The sequence below is a fragment of the Dendrobates tinctorius genome, unplaced genomic scaffold (genome assembly GCF_039654945.1).
Source record: "Dendrobates tinctorius isolate UK_male_01 unplaced genomic scaffold, ASM3965494v1 ptg000127l, whole genome shotgun sequence".
Classification (NCBI taxonomy): domain Eukaryota; kingdom Metazoa; phylum Chordata; class Amphibia; order Anura; family Dendrobatidae; genus Dendrobates; species Dendrobates tinctorius.
This window is the reverse complement of record NW_027361795.1, coordinates 2,117,298-2,138,017: the sequence shown is the minus strand read 5'-3', so window position 1 is coordinate 2,138,017 and position 20,720 is coordinate 2,117,298. Positions and strand designations below refer to the sequence as shown.

Sequence of the window (20,720 nt, the reverse complement as noted above, 5' to 3'; positions counted from 1 at the left end):
CACACACCACTGACCGGCAGCTTTTTGTGTACTCTGTGCATAGGCAGAAAGCTGCCAATCAGCTGCGGGGTTACACAGAGCAGGAGGCCACGATGGTGCAAGAAGTTTAGTCCTCAAGTGATAAACAACTGATAACAAGACACTGATTTTTATTGAAACTGCAACAAGCAGCCAAATAAGTGACACATCACTGGACTCTGGGTCTCTGCATACATGCTGCTCTCAGTTTAAAAATCAAAAAACCTGCTGACAGATTCTCTTAGCCTAAAGCCGGAGTCACACTAGCAGGAAATACGGACGAGTGCTATGCGCCAAAAATCGCATTGCACTCATCCCAATGTTAATCTATGGGGCAGCTCCCATCATCCGATATTTCCTCGCCCGTATTATACGAGCTGAGGAAATCGCAGCATGCCGCGATTTCCACCGTATTACGCCCGAAAAACGTCAATGCAAGTCTATGGGTGCGAGAAAAATACGGATTACACACGGACCAGACGTGTGACTTGTGAGAAATACGCAAGACTTCTCCAGGTGACAGGAAATGGAATCATCCATTATCAGGAAACTTTGACATGCTAATTAGCTTAGAAAGCGCTCCACACATCCCGGAAGAACGCCTCCACGGAGTCCAGTATCAGTATGTCTACATACATAAATGTGGAGATGCTGAAAGTTCTGGTCCAAGAGAGGCCAGAACTGTGGGATCAGAGGGACGCCCACTATGCGGACCAGACCCGAAAAGAGGCGGCATGGTGTCCAGATGTTCCATGACTATGATGACAGACCACAAGAGAGCCAGCAACAAATTAGTAAGTACTATCCTTTATTAATATTATTGAGCAAACTAACATGTATTACCATTAGACCATAAAATCATAATATGTGATGGTTTTTTAACAATCTGTGTAATATTTCTGATGTTCAAATTTTAAATTAACAGTCCACATGACACTGTAAAATATATGTTTTAAAGTGTTAAAAAATATTTTCAATGTCCTAATTAATTGTTCTGTTATGTTGCAGTGGAAGATGTCATGAGACGCTGGCGCAGCATCAGGGATCAATACCAGCGGGAACGTCAGCAGCAGGCCAGGAGTGGGGATGCAGCACCGACTAAACGGAAATACATTTATTATGCTCGCCTGTCTTTTATGGCTCCCATTCTGGATCTCAGACCGTAATTACATACATCACACCAATTTTACATATGCTGTTTAGGGTCATATCTACAATTTTTTTTACCCACAAAAAAAACAGCATTCAGTCCAACCTCAATGAGAGGGAAACAGGCTCAGATTCCGAGGCCCCTATCGACCCAGTTGGGGAGGTGAAGAGGTGGCTGGCCCATCTTCTGAACCTTCCAGCTACATCTCACCACCACCACCAGCAGTGGCATCAGGAATCCAGGAAGAACAGCAACAGCAACAAGAGGACCATGGAAACAGCAGCAGCCTTACTGTGCCTCTTGAGACCTCACCACAGCCTGCCGTCATCCCCCGCCGTGGCTGACGCAGGAGACATTCCAGCCTCTGACACCAGGAGGCATGTTGATACTGGGGTGTTAAATTTGTTAGCACTACGCTAGACAAGGCGGGATTCCCGGAGTGGACACTCTGGACCGTGGCACTGAGGGGCTCTGGACGAGCAACCAGGAGGACCCGACCCCTATACAGGGACCATTTGGAGCAGGTCCAGGGGTTCGAATGCCACAGTAGCCAGAACCAAGAGGGGCGGCTCGGAAAGGAATACAGAGATGAAGACGGGAAAGAGGAACTGAAGTAGGACTGCTGGAGTAGAAAACAGTAGGCAGGACTAGAATAGGACAGCTGGTTGCCACATGGGTAGGCAAGGCTGGAGACAGACAGCAGGTACGGACTCGGGTAGGCAGGACTGGAGCAGGTACGGACACAGGTAGGCAGGACTGGAGCAGGTACGGACACAGGTAGGCAGGACTGGAGCAGGTACGGACACAGGTAGGCAGGAGGCAGGACTGGAGCAGGTACGGACACAGGTAGGCAGGACTGGAGTCAGACAGCCGGTAGCAACACTGGTAGGCAGGCTTGAGTCAGATAGCAGGTCTGCAAGGAAGCACACAGTAATTAGTGGATAGCAGCCTGATGCCAGGCGAGACCACGGAGCCTAATATGCTGAGCAAACAACAACGGTCAGGCGCCTCCACTAAGGGAGGGCGGCCTGATATGGACGCCGCTGTGCCCCCATTGGTCCGGCGGTGCTACCGGGTCAGGGCACCTCCGGAGATAAGATCAGGAGCGGTGAGCCGGCCGCGGCCTACGGCACACGCGCAAGGCCTGTAGTGACGTCACCGGCCGCGGGCCGGTCAGAGGAGGACGCCGACGCCGGGCCTGGAGGGAGCGAGGCTGCAGCGCGAAGTAAGTATGGCCGCGCGCGACGGGGAGCCTGGCAGGGAGCGTGACTGGGGGCCCGGGGACCGTGACAGGAGGCATGGGGGCCGTGACAGTACTCTCCCCCTTAAGCCGCCCCCTGCTGCGATTGGCAAAAAATCTCCTGAGAATGTGGGGAGCGTTGATGTTCTCCCGGGGCTCCCAGGACCTCTCCTCAGGACCAAAATCTTTCCAGTCAACAAGGAAAAAGGTCCTCCCTCTAACTCTCTTCATGGCGAGAATATCTCTTACCTTGAAGGTCAGAGCCCATCGGCTGAGGAGCTGGACCAAGCAAGGGATGGAACTGATTCAGAATCACGGGTTTCAGGAGAGAGACGTGGAAGGTGTTCGGGATGCGGAGCAAAGCAGGCAACCTCAACTTGAAGGCGACTTAACTGACACGTTCCAGGATTTCAAAAGGGCCAATGTACCGGGGACCCAGCTTGCAAGAGGGTAGTTTTAGTCGGATGTACTTGGCCGAAAGCCAGACCTTATCCCCAATGTGAAACGGTGGAGGATCCAACCTCCTCTTGTCTGCGTGGTTCTTCATTCGCTCGCTGGTCCTTTTGAGGGCCGAGTTGGTTTCGGACCAGATTTCAGAGAATTCCTGGAACAAGGAGTTGGCTGCCCGTACCTCGGAGGTTGGGGTGACAGGAAGAGGTATACTAGGATGTTTGCCGAACACCACGAAAAAGGGCGATTTGGTTGAGGATTCGCCAGCATGATTGTTGTAGGCGAACTCTGCCCATGGAAGCAGATCAACCCAGTCATCCTGATGGGAGTTAGAGAAATGCCGAAGGTATGCAGTCAACGTCTGGTTAGTTCGCTCTACTTGCCCATTGGTCTGCGGATGATAGGCAGATGAAAAATCCAAGGATATACCCAGAAGTTTGCAAAGCGCTCTCCAAAACTTAGCCGTAAACTGTACTCCACAATCAGACATAATTCGTCGAGGTAGGCGGTGTAGTCTGAAAATCTGATGGAACAAAATCTTGGCTAGTCCGGGTGCAGAAGGAAGACCGCTTAAAGGAATGAAATGAGCCATTTTGGAAAAGCGGTTCACAACCACAAGAATCACCATACAGCCTGAAGAGCGGGGCAGATCAGTGATAAAGTCCATGGCGATTTTCTCCCAAGGTGACGTAGGCACCGGCAAAGGAAGCAACAGACCAAATGCAGGACAACGAGGTGTCTTATTCCTAGCACAGGAGGAACAGGAGACAACAAAGACTGCCACATCTTGGCGTAGAGTAGGCCACCAGTAATACCGAGATATGAGAGCAAGGGTCTTCCCAATTCCGGCATGACCAGCCAATTTGGAGGAATGCCCCCATAGAAAAACTCTCCTTTTGACGTTCTCTGGTACGAGAGTCTTGCCTGGAGGTGGAGAAAGCAGAGCCAACGGCGCCACAGTGATAATCCTCGTGGGCTCGATGATGTGGGAAAGTTCCTCCCCAGCCTCTGTTGGTTGAAAGACTCCGGATAGGGCATCGACTTTAGTGTTTCTGTCCCCAGGGCGGAAGTGTAGCTCAAAATCAAAGCGAGCGAAAAACAAGGACCATCTAGCCTGTCGAGGATTAAGTCTCTAGGCAGACTGGAGGTAGGCTAGATTTTTGTGGTCCGAGTAAATAACAAATGGATGGACAGCTCCCTCCAGAAGGTGACGCCACTCCTCCAATGCCAATTTGATGGCCAAAAGCTCGCGGTCGCCAATCGAGTAATTACACTCGGAAGGGGAGAAGGCATTGGAGAAGAATCCACAAGGGCGTAGGCGGCCCGAAACGGTCTTCTGGGATAAGACAGCCCCGGCACCAGTCGAGGAAGCGTCCACCTCCAGCACGAAATGTTTGCTGCTCTCAGGACGGGACAACACGGGAGCCGAGGAAAAAGCCTGTTTTAGCGACTGGAAGGCTTCTTCGGCCTCTGGCGTCCAGGAGTTTGCAGAGGTCCCCTTACGGGTAAGGGCGGAGATTGGCTTGGAGAGTGAGGAAAAATGTGGAATGAATTGCCTGTAGTAGCTGGCGAATCCAAGGAAACGTTGGATGGCTCTTGGGCCGACGGGGCGAGGCCATTTGAGAATGGCGGACAGTTTCTCGGGATCCATCTGCAGTCTGGCGTCAGAGAAGATGTAGCCCAGAAATGGTAGTGAGGTTTGCTCGAACAGGCATTTCTCCATCTGGGCATACAAACGATTCTCCCGAAGACGCTGAAGAACCAGGCGGACAGTCCTCCTGTGGGATGGAAGATCAGAGGAGAAGACAAGGATGTCATCCAAGTATACTACAACACAGGAGTACAGGAGATCCCGAAAGATCTCATTGACGAACTCCTAGAACACTGCCAGGGCGTTGCACAGACCGAATGGCATCACCAGGTACTCATAATGACCGTCACGGGTGTTAAAGGCGGTCTTCCATTCATCGCTGGCACGGATGCGGATGAGATTGTACACCCCTCTGAGGTCCAATTTGAGAAGATACGTGCCCCTCTGAGACGGTCAAACAAATCCGGGATGAGTGGGAGTAGGTACCGGTTTTTGATAGTGATGTTGTTTAATCCTCTATAGTCGATGCATGGGCGCAGCGAACCGTCCTTCTTTTTAACAAAGAAGAAACCGGCGCCTGCGGGAGACGAAGACTTCCGAATGAATCCCTTGGCAAGGTTCTCCGTGACATACTCAAACATGGCTGCGGATTCTGCAGGAGACAGTGGATAGATCCTACCCCTAGGAGGAATGGAACCTGGGATTAACTCGATTGGACAATCGAAGGACCGGTGAGGTGGGAGGACCTCCGCCTCCTTCTTGTCAAAGACGTCTGCATAAGCCCGATAGGCTGAGGGAAGCCCAGAGAGCTCCCGAGGTGGGCGTGCGGGAACAGCCGGATGAATGGGATTCAAACAGCGACCTTGACACGGATCTCCCCAGCGCAAAACCTCCCCGGACGACCAGTTGAGTACCGGCTGGTGTGTCCGTAACCACGGGTGACCAAGTAGAATGGCATGAGACAGGTAAGGCAACACGTAGAAGGCCACTTTTTCTCGGTGGAGAGCACCGACTTGCAAGACAACCTCTTCCGTGACCGCGGTGATGGGTTCTTGTAGCGGTCTGCCGTCAACGGAAGTGATAACTTGGGGGTTCTTCAGGGTACCCACGGGAATGCGATACTTCTCCACTACTTCACGCCGGATGAAGTTGCCTGCTGAGCCCGAATCCACGTAGGCCACCTCGGCCCTATCGGAGGGATACTGGTGAGGCTGAAGCTGGAAATGCAGGCCACACTGGTTTAAGAACCTTCTACACTGTTTGGGGTCACCACTGTACCGGGGTGGTTTGGCAAGGCGAGGAGAGGGAAACGAAGCGGGACTGGGGATGGTAGCCAGGGCTGCGGCGGCGGACTGGAGGACTCCCAGACGGTTGTCTACAGAAGCCATATAAGACAAAATATGGGACTGGGCGTCCCGCTGCTGGCTCAATTCCTGCTGGAGGCTGGCCAGCTGGGCGGCATTCCCTGGATCGGCAGCCTGAAGAGCAGATAGGCGGGACTCCATGGACTTCATTACTGACATGATGCGCCCCTGGTTCTCCCGTAAAAAGAGCAACTCTTTTTGACCGGGAGCTGAAACACCGGCGGGATCCATGGCCTGACCGTACTGTTAGCACTACGCTAGACAAGGCGGGATTCCCGAAGTGGATCCTCTGGACCGTGGCACCGAGGGGCCCTGGACGAGCAACCAGGTGGACCCGACCTCTATACAGGGACCGTTTGGAGCAGGTCCAGGGGTTCGAATGCCACGGTAGCCAGAACCAAGAGGGACGGCTCGGAAAGGAATACAGAGATGAAGACGGGAAAGAGGAACTGAAGTAGGACTGCTGGAGTAGACACCAGTAGGCAGGACTAGAATAGGACAGCTGGTTGCCACACAGGTAGGCAAGGCTGGAGACAGCAGGTACGGACTCAGGTAGGCAGGACTGGAGCAGGTACGGACACAGGTAGGCAGGACTGGAGCAGGTACGGACACAGGTAGGCAGGAGGCAGGACTGGAGCAGGTACGGACACAGGTAGGCAGGACTGGAGCAGGTACGGACACAGGTAGGCAGGACTGGAGCAGGTACGGACACAGGTAGGCAGGACTGGAGTCAGACAGCCGGTAGCAACACTGATAGGCAGGACTGGAGTCAGACAGCAGGTCTGCAAGGAAGCACACAGTAATTAGTGGATAGCAGCCTGATGCCAGGCGAGACCACGGAGCCTAATATGCTGAGCAAACAATAACGGTCAGGCGCCTCCACTAAGGGAGGGCGGCCTGATATGGACGCCGCTGTGCCGCCATTGGTCCGGCGGTGCTACCGGGTCAGGGCACCGCCGGAGATAAGATCAGGAGCGGTGAGCCGGCCGCGGCCTACGGCGCATGCGCAAGGCCTGTAGTGACGTCACCGGCCGTGGGCCGGTCAGAGGAGGACGCCGACGCCGAGCCTGGAGGGAGCGAGGCTGCAGCGCGAGGTAAGTATGGCCGCGCGCGATGGGGAGCCTGGCAGGGAGCGTGACTGGGGGCCCGGGGACCGTGACAGGAGGCATGGGGGCCGTGACAAAATTATTTGTCCAGGGCTGCCCACGATAATGGTGAGGAAACCTATGCACGCAGCCTGGCCCAGTACCTCCATCCACTACCTCGGGAGGTTAGACTGCGTGTGCGAGGATCGATTCAAATACTGATTGATGCCTGCAAACCCCCCAATAACCCATATCACCATATCAGGTTTTTGAGTATTTGGAACGCTGGCAGCTGTCCCCCAGTAACCAGCTCAGAATGGCCCCAATAACAGAAGTGCAAGCACAATCAGGATCTGAGCCACCTCCTCCCCGTGTGCCTACACCACAGCCAAATCCACCACCAACCCAACATTGGCCTACACAGGACCAAATGCCAGCCTACAATCCACCTGCCCAATATGGCCATTTGATCAGACCCACTGCTGAAGGCTGGTCCCATCATGGGTTTGGTCGACATGGCCATATTGGGGGGTATGAAACACGTGAATACACAAATACCCAGGAGTATTCAATCCAATATCCCTCATCCCACTTTTTTCCTCACCAACATGAACCTGGCAACATCACCCATCCTGGGGTAGAATATAACCACACACAGGGTGACGTCCAAGTTGCGCCTCAAACCCAGCAACCATCTCAAGCTGGCCTCCCGCCATCCCCACCACCAACCTACCATAATTTATAATTTTATTTTGTGTTTTTTGCTCACACAAAGTTCTTTATTTGTTTGTCATTTTGTTTTATAAAAATGGGTTACATATTTCTTGCCCAAATTTGTTTGGGCACAAAAGCCATATGCAAATAATACGGTTTATTGAATACAAAAATTCTATTTTGGCGTTATAAAAAATGTAAACGATATGTATTCTGACTGCTTTTTAATGCCGATATTGGTCATCTTAAGATTTACACATTTAACACAATGTAAGGGAAACACAACACACACTTCAATAACAAACATGCTTTATACTTAACAAAATAAATGATAATTACAACATAGATATAGCATTCTCTTGCCATGGAGTAGCTCCCTGAGGTGAAACAAATAATTAGTCAACACATCCCGCACTTTGAGTCCAAAGGGCGGACAACAGGGAGGGATCATATGTGGACTAGGCATCACAACATTTCCCAACATAACTTCAGCACCATCAGATGATGAGCAATCATGTATTCTGGTGAAGTTGTGTAGGATCACACATGCTTTAATTACCTCATTAACATTAGCTTCACTCAGCTGAATGACTGACTGGAGGACAAGCCATTTGGCACAAAGAATGCCAAAGTTAAAGATTCTGCGCTGGTGGTCCAGGGTTCTACGGAGAGAGGGCCTCATGACATGACGGGTTAATTGAAAGGTCTCATCTGAAAGAAGGACATAAGGCACAGGTTCCATATTGGAGCCTGGAAACTGACGTGGTGGTGGTAGGTCCAACTGATTATTGCGCAGCCGCCGACCCATAATGGAAGAATTGAAGACTCTGGAGTCTCCAGTTCTTCCATAGGCCCCAATATCTACAATTATAAACCTATAGCGACTGTCGACCAGGGCCAACAACACTACAGAAAAATATTGTTTATCATTATAGTATTGAGACCCTGAGTTCGGCGGCTTACGCACACGGATGCGCTTCCCATCCAGGGCTCCAATACAATTTGGAAACTGACAGGTCTCCTCAAAACCACAGGCTATCCACAACCAGTCTTCCATCTTTGGCTCAGGCATGACCAATTGATGAAGTCGTGACCATATTTCGGAACAGGTAGAGCGGATTATGCCTGATATTGTGGATTTCCCGATTAAAAATTCATGATGCAGTGCCATATATGAAAGACCAGTTGTGAGGAAGCTAAAAGTAAAATGAAAAACAAAACAATTAGGTACTATTTTCCAGGTAAAAGCAATTTCACATTACTCAAAGTTACAATCTCTACCTACAGGAAAGATGTATATCTTTGTACCGTGTTAGCCAGTGGATAGAAAAATATTCAGGATTGAGAGTCCTCAGTAGTTGATACCTTTTAATGGCTAACTGAAAAGATGGTAATACATTGCAAGCTTTCGAGACTACTCAGGTCTCTTCATCAGGCTAGACTAATACAAAATCTGAAGTCACATATTTATGCACAATACAGCCTAGAAAAAATGCAATAGATGAGACAAGTGACATGAAGCAGAACTATCAATATCCCATATTGATAGTTCTGCTTCACGTCACTTGTCTTATCTATTGCATTTTTTCTAGGCTGTATTGTGCATAAATATGTGACTTCAGATTTTGTATTAGTCTAGCCTGATGAAGAGACCTGAGTAGTCTCGAAAGCTTGCAATGTATTACCATCTTTTCAGTTAGCCATTAGAAGGTATCAACTACTGAGGACTCTCAATCCTGAATATTAATCTCTACCTAACAAGCCATGCCATAACAACATTAACCCCTTTCTGACATCCGACATACTATCCCGTCCATGGTACCCGGGCCCGTATGGCCGTGGACGGGATAGTACATCGAGCCCTTTAATGCGATACCATGACTTAAGTTGCGGTGATCGCATTAAAATTCCGACGCCAACTAACCTTAGCCAATTGCAGTGTTTCTCATTGTTTCAGCCAATGAGGTCCTAGGCTAGGATCAGAGTACCGATGTACTCGATTCTAGCCCAGGTGCCTGGCAATGCCAGGCACCGGCTTTTAGCCCCCGGATTGATGCAATCGTCGATAACATCGATCGCGCCAATCGCAGGCGGTATACCGCCGCTGTGCCCTGCCAGTAACGGCCCGGATCGGTGCTGTATTAGCACCGATCCTAGGCCGGAGCCTGGTACAGGCCCCCAGCAGAGCCTGCAGGAGCTGGTTGGCGTGATCGATGTCATCGTCGATCGCGCCAACCACAGGGCACAGCTGAGGTCACGCTGTGACAGCTCTGTGTCCTGCTGGTGACCTGCCTAGGAATCAGAGCTGTAAGCTCTGATCCTAGGCAGTTGCCATGGTCACCAGAACCTGCAGGGATTGGTGGGATCGATGTAATCATTCGATCCTACCAATGACAGGTCACAGCAGCAGTGTGACCGCTCTGTGACCTGTCTCTGACCTGCAGGTGACCTGTCTGACTTCTCTGCAGGGGTCCTCACTCTAGCTGAGGATTCTTGCAGAGAGGTCACACGCAGCAAGAGCTCCTGTGCTGGGTATTGCGGTGCCACAGCAGCCTGTAGCACCACAATCCCTGCGGAAGACAGAAAAAAAGAAAAAAGAACACTACAACTGTGTTACCTGATCCCCTGCCCAATCTATCTTCACCCCCCATCTATCTTCATCCCACCAATCCCCCCATCCCCCTTCCCCCTATTTTTACCCCCCTCCACACCCCCTTCACAGCCGCCGAGGGTTGATTGGTGACGCAGTCATTGCTTGCGTTGATAAACATGTAATGGTGTCTTCGCGGCTTGTGTTTTGCATGTTTTACATATTTCCCATAAGGGATGGGGGCATTGCTCTAGAATCACTGCGTTGAGAAACATGTGATGGTGTCACCGAAGTGTTGGATGTTGATCTCCATGAGTTCATTCATCCTCATTTTTTGCAGCTCACCAATCAACACTCAAGCTTGCTTTTTTTCCTTAGCCCCCTTTGCGCCACCTCTGCACACACATCCCGCAGTCGCAAAACTTTGATAAGTGACGCTCATCACTTATCGAGCTTGTGCCTGCCGTTTTTCATTTTTTTCACCCCCCCTTTGTGCCACCTAACTACAACCCTAACTGTAGATCCCTGCCCAATCTCTCTTCATCCACCTCTATAACCCATCCCCCTCTTTTTACCCCCCCTCCACCCCCCCTTTTGCGTCGCCTCCCTGCGCAGCCGCCGAGCGTTGATTGGTGATGCAGGTCACTGATCAACACTTGTGCTCGCTTTTTTTCCTCTGCCCCCTTTGCGCCAACTCCGCACACACAATCCGCAGCTGCAAAACATTGATAAGTGACGCACGTCACTTATGAGAGGTTGTGCCTGCTGTTTTTAATTTTCTTACCCCTCTTTGCGCCACCTAAACTACAACCCTAACTGATCCCTGCCCGATCTCTTTTCATACACCCCAATCCCCCATCCCCCTTTTCTTACCCAGCTCCACCCCCCTTTGCACAGCCGCCAAGCGTTGATTAGTGACGCACTTCACCGATCAACACTCATGCTCACTTTTTTCTCAGCCCCCTTAGCGCCAACTCCGCACACACATCCCCCACCCGCCAGATGTGACACAGTTCACTTATCAGAGTTTGTGTCTGCGGTTTTCCTGTTCCCCCCCCCCTGCGCCAACCCCGTGCACGCATACAGCTGCCATCGAACTTTGATAAGTAAAACAGTTCACTTATCAGAGCTCGTGCTGTCTGTTTTAGACACTTTTACTTTTGCCACTCCCGTGGGCACATCCAGCAGCCTAATTTTGATAAGTGACACGCAGTTCACTTATCAGAGCTAGGGCCTGCTGTTTTAGACTTTTTTTCCACAGCTTTTTCTTTTCAGAATAGTTTACACCCATCACTACCACCTACATACACATACACTTATCAATAAAGTACACCCAAGCACCATATTCACACAAAAATGTCATCAAATTCATCCCAACAGCGCTATTCAATGGAGGAGGCATATTCTTTCCTTGCCTCCGACAAAGATAGCAAGGGAGAGGATCCCACTTTTCTTTATTTTTCTAATTCTTCATCCTCTTCCTCATCTTCCTCCTCGGGTCCTGCAGAACCACCACGCAGATGCTCAAGGACAGAAGATGAGGCAAGGTGGACACCACCGGCCTCACAGAAATTGACTTTTTCAAAGTCTTTTGATCTGAGGGTTTTATTAACTTCATGGTGGAGCAAACTAATTTGTAAGCTCGCCAATTTTTGGAACAAAACCCACGTTCATCATTTTCAAACTGCTCTCCTGTAGACGCAGGTGAAATAATGCAGTTTTGGGGCCTGGTCCTCCATATGGGGATCTTGAAGAAGCCCGAACTTCAGCAATATTGGAGTGTTGATATTTTATATAACACTCCAGTGTTCCGAATGGTCATGGCCCGAACGCATTTTGAGGCCATCCACAAATTTCTACATTATAGTGATAATGCACAGTGTCCCGCATGAGATGACCCCAACTTTGACTGTCTGTTCAAAGTTCGGCCGGTCATCAAACACTTCAACAAAAAGTTTGCTGAAGTGTACGTGCCCAAAAGGGACATCTGTGTAGATGAGTCCTTGGTTCATTTCAAGGGAAGGCTGTGATTCCGTCAATACCTGCCCAGTAAGAGGGCCAGGTACGGAATCAAACTCTATAAGCTGTGTGAGAGTACCTCAGGGTACACCCAGAGGTTTAGAGTGTGCGAAGGGAAGGCCACCAGGATTGAACCCCCTGAGTGTCCTCCTTTCCTGGGAGTGAGTGGGAAAATTGTGTGGGATTTGGTGCACCCACTGCTGGATAAAGGTTATCACCTCTACACTGATAACTTTTATACCAGTGTACCACTCTACAAATCCATCTCTGTGCGAAATACAGCAGCCTACAGTACTGTCCGCAAAAATCAGAGAGGTCTCTCAAAGACGCTGTCAGGAACACCGCACTACACTCGCTCACTGAGCCAGTGCGCATGTCCTGAGTACAAAAAAACGTGCTCAAAGATACCTGTGGAGCAGGGCAGCAGCGGTGACGATGCATGCTTCAAACTATCAGGACCTGAAGCATGTGACTGCTGGGGGCGTGGCCTAAGCTCCACAGAGCTAGGAGCTGCAGGGAAACTCCTAGAAAGGTAACTAGGGGACAAGTTACCAAGGGGCATAGACGGGCGGAAACCAGATCAAGCTGGGGTCAATGCACAAGATAGCAGGACAGTACCAAAGGGTTAGACAGAGCAGATAATCAGGACATAGCAATAGATCAGAAAACCAGAACGGGCACTAGACGGTACAATAGGGGCAAACGGTAGCGGAGTAACAATAGCCAAGCCAGGAGGTCAGAACCAGAGAAGACAATAGTACCTAAAACGTGAGACGGAGTTCAGAGTGAGGGGACAGGCCGGGTCATACACGGGAATCAAACAAGCAATGCAGTACACGCACACCAGGTGGGTCAGTCAGACACACAGCCAGAATAACAGTATAGGTGACAGAGAATGCTAGTCTGGAGTGAGTATAAATACCCCTCCCAGACCCAAAGAGAGGCCGGCAAAAGTTAACCCTGTGAGAACAGGACATTAACCATGTCCTAACCATGACAGACGCTACTTGGGCAGATGCTCAGAAAAGGTGAGCGCAGAGCCCAATGTAGCGACCACCTGCTGGTGGTCAAGTACAAGAGGGATGTCCTAATCTTGACCACCATAACCGGTGATGGCAATGCCCTCTGCACTGTATGGGGTACCTCTACACAGGTCAGCAAACCTGACTGTGTACTGGGGTACAATAAAAACATGGGGGCGTTGATCTCTCCGATCAACTCCTCCAACCGTACAATGCTTTGAGGAAGGCCAAGGAGTGGTATAAAAAGCTGGCCGTGCACATCGTCCACATGGCAATGCTCAACGCATTCCTGCTGTCACGATGTGCACGTCACACAGATACGTCGTACCTTCAGTTCCAGGAGGTAGTGGTTAAGTCCCTGATGTTTGGCACTCAGGAAGGAGCGGGCCCCAGTACATCTGGAACTGAAGGTGCTCGTATTGTACCAGGTCAGCATTTTCCGGGGGTGGAAACATTAGATTAGTTGGGGCACATCTAGATTTGTTCTTTGTTGGTCTAGTATCCAAAATTATGTCACATGGTTTTTTTCTGCATTCCTACTTCCCTTTCGAGCCCTGATGTGTGCCTAGACAGTTTTTTTCCACATGTGGGGTACCAGCGTACTCAGGACAAATTGGACAATGACTTTGGGGTCCAATTTCTCCTGTTATCCTAGAGAAAATTAAAAATTGGGGACTAAGAAATCATTTTTGTGGAAAAAAAATTATTATTATTTTCACACCCAGGCATTATAAACTTTAGTGAAACACTTGTGGGTTCAAATTTCTCACCACACATCTAGATAAGTTCCTCAGGGGGTCTAGTTTCCAAAATGGGGTCACTTGTGGGGGGTTACTACTGTTTAGGCACATCAGGAGCTCTGCAAATGGAACATGACACCCGCAGACCATTCAATCAAAGTCTGCCTTCCAAAATGTCACTACTTACCTTCTGAGCCCCTGATGTGCCTAAACAGTAGTTTTCTCCCACATGTGGGGTATCAGCGTACTCAGGACAAATTAGACAACAACTTTTGGGGTCCAATTTCTCCTGTTACCCTTGAGAAAACAAAATATTGGGGACTAATTGATCATGTTTGTTGAAAAAATATGATTTTTTTATTTTCACGCCTGGGCGTTATAAACTTCTGTGAAGCTCTTGGGGGTTCAAAGTGCTCACCGCACATCTAGATAAGTTCCTTAGGGGGTCTAGTTTCCAAAATGGGGTCACTTGTGGGGGTTTTTCACTGTTTAGGCACATCAGGCGCTCATCAAACGCGGCATGGCGTCCGATCTCAATTTCAGCCAATTTTAGGTTGAAAAAGTCAAACGGCGCTCCTTCCCTTCTGAGCCCTGCCATGTGCCCAAACAGTGGTTTCCCCCCACATATTGGGTATCAGCGTACTCAGGACAAATTGGACAACAACTTTTGGCATCCAATTTCTCCTGTTACCCTTGGGAAAATAAAAATATTGTTGTTAAAATATCATTTTTGTGACTAAAAATTTAAATGTTCATTTTTCCCTTCCACGTTGCTTCTGCTCCTGTGAAGCACCTGAAGGGTTAATAATCTTCTTGAATGCAGTTTTGAGTAGCTTGAGGGGTGCAGTTTTTAGAATGGTGTCACTTTTGGGTATTTTCTGCCATATAGACTCCCGAAAATGACTTCAAATGTGAGGTGGTCCCTAAAAAAGATGATTTTGTAAATTTTGTTGCAAAAATGAGAAATCGCTGGTCAACTTTTAACCCTTATAACTTCCTAACAAAAAAAATTGTTTCCAAAATTGTGCTGATGTAAAGTAGACATGTGGGAAATGTTATTTAGTAACTATTGTGTGTGACATATCTCTCTGTTTTAAGGGCATAAAAACTCAAAGTTTGAAAATTGCAAAATTTTCAAAATTTTCATCTTATTTACGTTTTTTCACAAATAAACACAAGTTATATCGAAGAAATTTTATCACTAAAGTGAAGTACAATATGTCACGAGAAAACATTCTCAGAATCGCCAAGATCCATTGAAGCATTCCAGAGTAATTACCTCATAAAGGGACAGTGGTCAGAATTGTAAAAATTGGCCTGGTCATTTACGTGCAAACGACCCTTGGGGGTATAGGGGTTAAAATAGTTCCAATGGCTATGTGATTTGTAAAAGAGCTCAATATTATGATTAATGACAGGTTTGAATTTTGATTTAAAAACAAGCCCTAGCCCACTCAGCCCAGCACCTGTATATACATCATCACCAGCTCCAGCCCACTGAGCCCAGCACCTGTATATACATCACCAGCCCCAGCCCACTGAGCCCAGCACCTGTATATACATCATTACCAGCCCCAGCTAACTAAGCCCAGCACCTGTATATACATCATTACCAGCCCAGTAAGTCCAGCACCTGTATATACATCATCACCAGCCCTAGCCCACTGAGCAAGCCAGGGGTGAGCCTAGCCTCTCTGCTGCCTGAGGCGAAGAGCAAAATGACGCCCCCCCCGCACACAAATTTAATTTTTATATCTATATTGTAAAACTGAGTACAATAGTGGACATTTTGATTTAGATAAATAGTAAAAAAAAAGGTGTCCAAACACAAGGATGCCAGCGCCATCACACGCACATGCAAGAACAACACAGAAGTATCCAGAACAAGGATCATTAATGGCAATAGTAGGTCTGGCACAGGGCCGGACAGGGACAAAAATGAAGCCCTGGCACACAAATCCCACCAGCCCACAAACTATAGCACTCATCAGCCCCAATCAGTGAATTTTTGCTATACTTTGTCGCCCCCTCATCACTCTCTTGGTTATTTGAAGAGCCACATGTGAATGGTGCCACAGTGCGTATGATTGACCACAGCTCCATTTACATAGTGTTCTTCAAAGCTACATTTCCTAGGATCATGGGGGTCCCAGCGGTCAGATCCACAACAAACAGAAAGTCATCCCCTATCTCCACACAATGCTCCATACAGTATTATGGGCCCCATATAATGCTCTATACAGTATATTGGGCCCCATATATTACTTCATAGAGCATAATGGGCCCCATATCATTCTTCTCCCACACCCCCACTGCTCTGGTCTCTTCAGTGTATTCTGATCCTCCGCACTGCTTGGCACAGGGACATCATTAACTTTACATGTATAATTGTCCACTTGGACTGTTAGTAATAGTGATTTGTTTGTACCGTGTTGTCTGGGGCTGGCCCACTTTATGGGAGTGCTCAGGGCATATGATTATACACCAGTAAAAAGTATGAAAGGCTCAATGTGACCAGTGCCACCTAGTTTCCTACCCCTCTTATTCTAATGGTACTGTGGGCACACTGACTAGTACTGAGGAAAAGAAAGAACAGAGAGAGAGAAAAAAGAAAACAGAGAAAGAAAGAAAGAAGAGAGAGAGAGAAAGAAAGAGGGGAAAGAAAGAAAGAACAGAGAGAGAAAGAAAGAAAGAAAGAAACAGAGAGAAAGAAAGAAACAGAGAGAAAGAAAGATCAAAGAGAGAAAAAAAGCGGGGACAGAAAAAAAGAACAGAGAGAGAGAGAGAGATAGAAGGAAAGAGGGGACAGAAAAAAGAACAGCGAGAGAGAAATAAGAGGGGAAAGAAAGAAAGAACAGAGAGGGAGGGAGAGAGAAAGAAAGAAAGAAAGAGGGGAAAGAAAGAAAGGGGAAAGAACAGAGAAAGAAAGGAAGAAAGAAAGAAAGAAAGAAGGAGGGGAAAGAAAGAAACAACAGAGAGAAAGAAACAAAGGGGAAAGAAAGAAAGAAAGAACAGAGAGAGAGAAAATAAAGAAAGAGAGGAAAGAAAGAACAGACAGGGAGAGAGAAAGAAAGAGGGGAAAGAAAGAACAGAGAGAAAGAAAGAAAGAAAGAAAGAGGGGAAAGAAAGAACAGAGAAAGAAAGAGAAAGAAAGAAGACAGAGAGAGAAAGAACAGATAGAGAAAGAAAGAATAGAAAGAAAGAGGGGAAAGAACAGAGAGAAAGAAAGGAAGAATAGAGAGCGAGAAAGAACAGAGAGAGAAAGAAAGGTTAGAGAGAGAAAGATAGAAAGATTACAGAGAGAAAGAAAGAGGGGAAATAAAGAGAAAGAAAGAAAGAACAGAGAAAGAGGGGAACGAAAGAACAGAGAGAGAGAAAGAAAGAGGGGAAAGAAAGAACAAAGAGAAAGAAAAAAGAAAGAAAAAGAACAGAGAGAGAGAAAAAAAGAGGAGAAAGAAAGAACAGAGAGTGAGAGTGAAAGAGAGGGGAAATAAATAAAAAACAGAGAGAGAAAGAAAGAAAGAAAGAAAGAAAGAGGGTAAAGAAAGAATAGAGAGAGAGAAAGAAATAGGAGAAATAAAGAGAGAACAGAGAAAGAGAAAGATGGGAAAGAAAGAGAACAGAGAGAAAACAGAGAGAAAAAGAACAGAGAGAGAAAGAGAGGAAAGAAAGAACAGAGCAAGAGAAAGAAAGAATGAGGGGAAAGAAAGAGAACAGATAGAGAAAGAAAGAACAGAGAGAGAAAGGTAGAGCAGAGAGAAAGAAAGAAAGAACAGAGAAAGAAAAAGCAGAGAGAAAAAGAAAGAAAGATTAGTGAGAGAAAGAAAGAGGGGAAAGAAAGAAGAGAGAGAGTAAGAGAGGAAAGAAAGAACAGAGAGAGAGAAAGAAAAAAGAAAGAGTAGAGAAAAAAAGAACAGTGAGAGAAAGAAAGATTCTATAAAGATACTATAGCAGCCCGGCTCCCATTATAGTGCCCACCTGAGCCTCCGGATGCAGGACATATCATGATCCTCTCACATGGCCGGCATCCCCAAATCCAAGGCAATCCCGCTGTCCGTGCTGTCGGAGGACACGGTGATGGATCTGAAGCATTCCCTGAAGTGCCTCCATGGTTCCATCACAATTTCCTCCCGAAATTCCCTAATTTCCGGTCAGCTTCTAGCACGTCACTTCCAGTGGAACGTCACGTGCGAATTTTAAAGTGCTCCTCGGGGTTCCGCCGTGTGCTCCTGTGTCCGTGGGAAAACTAAGCTCCCGGCCAGGGCAGACTCTCTCTCAAAATCAGGACTGTCCCGCTGGGAGGTATGAATGCTCCCCACCATACACCTTGTACACGCATGGCTCCACACACCTCATACACACACGGTTCCGCTTTTTATGCCTCTCACACACACGACTCCACTCAGTACACACGGCTCCACCTAAACCTCGTACACATTCGGCTCTGCTCCGTAAACCTTTTACAAACGTAGCCACGCTCTGTACAGCTTGTACACACATGGCTACACTTCGTAAACCTTGTACACATGCGGCTTTGCTCCATACACCTCATACACAAGCGGTTCCACTCCGTACACACATTGCTCTGCTCCGCTTCATACACACACGGCTCTGCTCCACACACACACACGGCTCAGCTCCGTACACTTCGTACACACAGGGCTCCGTTTTGTATGCCCCATACACACACAGCTCTACTCCGTACAACCCTTACACACGCGGCTCTGCTCCGTACACCCCATACACATGCGGCTCCGCTCCGTACACACATGGCTCCACTCTGTACACCTCGTACACACGCGGCTCCACTCTGTACACCTCGTACACACGCGGCTCCACTCTGTACACCTCGCACACACATGGCTCCATTCCATAAACCTTGTACACATGCGGCTCTGCTCTGTACACCTTTTACAACCAGATCCACTACATAAACCTTGTACACATGCGGCTTTGCTCTATACACCTCGCACACACATGGCTCTGTTCCATACACATGCGGCTCCACTCCGTACAGACGCGGCTCCTAGCTACTGCCCCCATACACCTCGCACACGTGCGGTTCCGCTCCGTACACCTCACACACACATGGCTCCGCTCCGTACACCTCATACACACATGGCTCTGCTCCGTACACCTCGCACACACATGGCTCTTCTCCGTACACCTCGCACACACATGGCTCCGCTCCGTACACCTTGCACACACATGGCTCTGCTCCGTACACCTCGCTCACATGGCTCCGCTCCGTACACCTCGCACACACATGGTTCCGCTCCGTACACCTCACACACACATGGCTCTGCTCTGTACACCTTGCACACACATGGCTCCACTCCGTACACCTCGCACACACATGGCTCCGCTCCGTACACCTCACACACACATGGCTCTGCTTCGTACACCTCGCACACACATGGCTCTGCTCCGTACACCTCGCTCACATGGCTCCGCTCCGTACACCTCGCACACACACGGCTCCGCTCCGTACACCTCGCACACACATGGCTCTGCTCCGTACACCTCGCACACACATGGCTCTTCTCCGTACACCTCGCACACACATGGCTCCGCTCCGTACACCTTGCACACACATGGCTCTGCTCCGTACACCTCGCTCACATGGCTCCGCTCCGTACACCTCGCACACACATGGTTCCGCTCCGTACACCTCACACACACATGGCTCTGCTCTGTACACCTTGCACACACATGGCTCCACTCCGTACACCTCGCACACACATGGCTCCACTCCGTACACCTCACACACACATGGCTCTGCTTCGTACACCTCGCACACACATGGCTCCGCTCCGTACACCTCACACACACATGGCTCCGCTCCGTACACCTCGCACACACATGGCTCTGCTCCGTACACCTCGCACACGTCTGGCTCTGCTACATCCACCCTGTAAACCCCTACTGACCACACACAGAAACTTGCCTTATTCAGCACGATCACAAACCAGCATAGCAGATTCTTGCTAGAGACGATGCATACACTGAGGCCCCTGATCATGTGACCTCGACTCCTCCCCTCCTGTGACCTCATCACAGGTCCTTGACCGAGAATAGAATAGTGCCAGAGGAGAGCATTGACAGAGATGATTGATAGACTAAGGGCTGATGCACACAGGACCTGTGATGAGGTCACAGGAGGGAAGGAGTCAGGGGTCACATGATCGGGGGCCCTGAATCCTTCCCTCCTGTGATCTCATCACTTACAGCCTTTGCACGCTACCAGCAGCACCAGCGTGCAGAGGCTAAATTGTAGGTGCTGCTGGTAGCAGAGCACATAATGCCGCCCCCTGCTGCCTGCCGCTTGAGCAGCTCACTCAAATGGCCTCATTATAGGTGCGGCCCTGGAGCCAGCCCCTGCACATACATCAGCCCAGCCAGCCCCTGTATATACATCAGCCAAGCCACAGACAGCCCCCAGCCCCTGTATATACATCAGCACAGCCGGCACTCACTCACCCAGACCCGGCGTGACGTCACTGACTGAATAGAATAACGGTTGCCTCAGGAGTGCGCAGGTACTAGGAGCTCCTCCAGATGCCTGACCTGATACATTCAGCGGCGCGCTGCAGCCAGGGGCGGGAGACGGGGAGAGCAGAGCGCTCACTCTCCGCCCACAAAGAACATCCTTACGGTCTCAACCCCTATGTGCAGGGCACCCGGCCACTGACTCACTGATGCTTGCGCGAGTGTGCGCACCTGTAAAGCCACCGTGC

At 49.2% G+C, this 20,720-nt stretch overlaps 1 long non-coding RNA gene across 1 annotated transcript; it reads right to left on the bottom strand.

Moving 5' to 3' along the window:
* Positions 1-809: 809 nt before the first annotated feature.
* On the bottom strand, positions 810-20,130 carry LOC141047378 (uncharacterized). Its single transcript, XR_012219795.1, has 2 exons — positions 19,931-20,130; positions 810-2,081 (listed from the first exon to the last, which is right to left on the bottom strand). It is a non-coding gene; the product is annotated as an uncharacterized lncRNA (long non-coding RNA).
* Between the last annotated feature and the right edge of the window lie 590 nt (positions 20,131-20,720).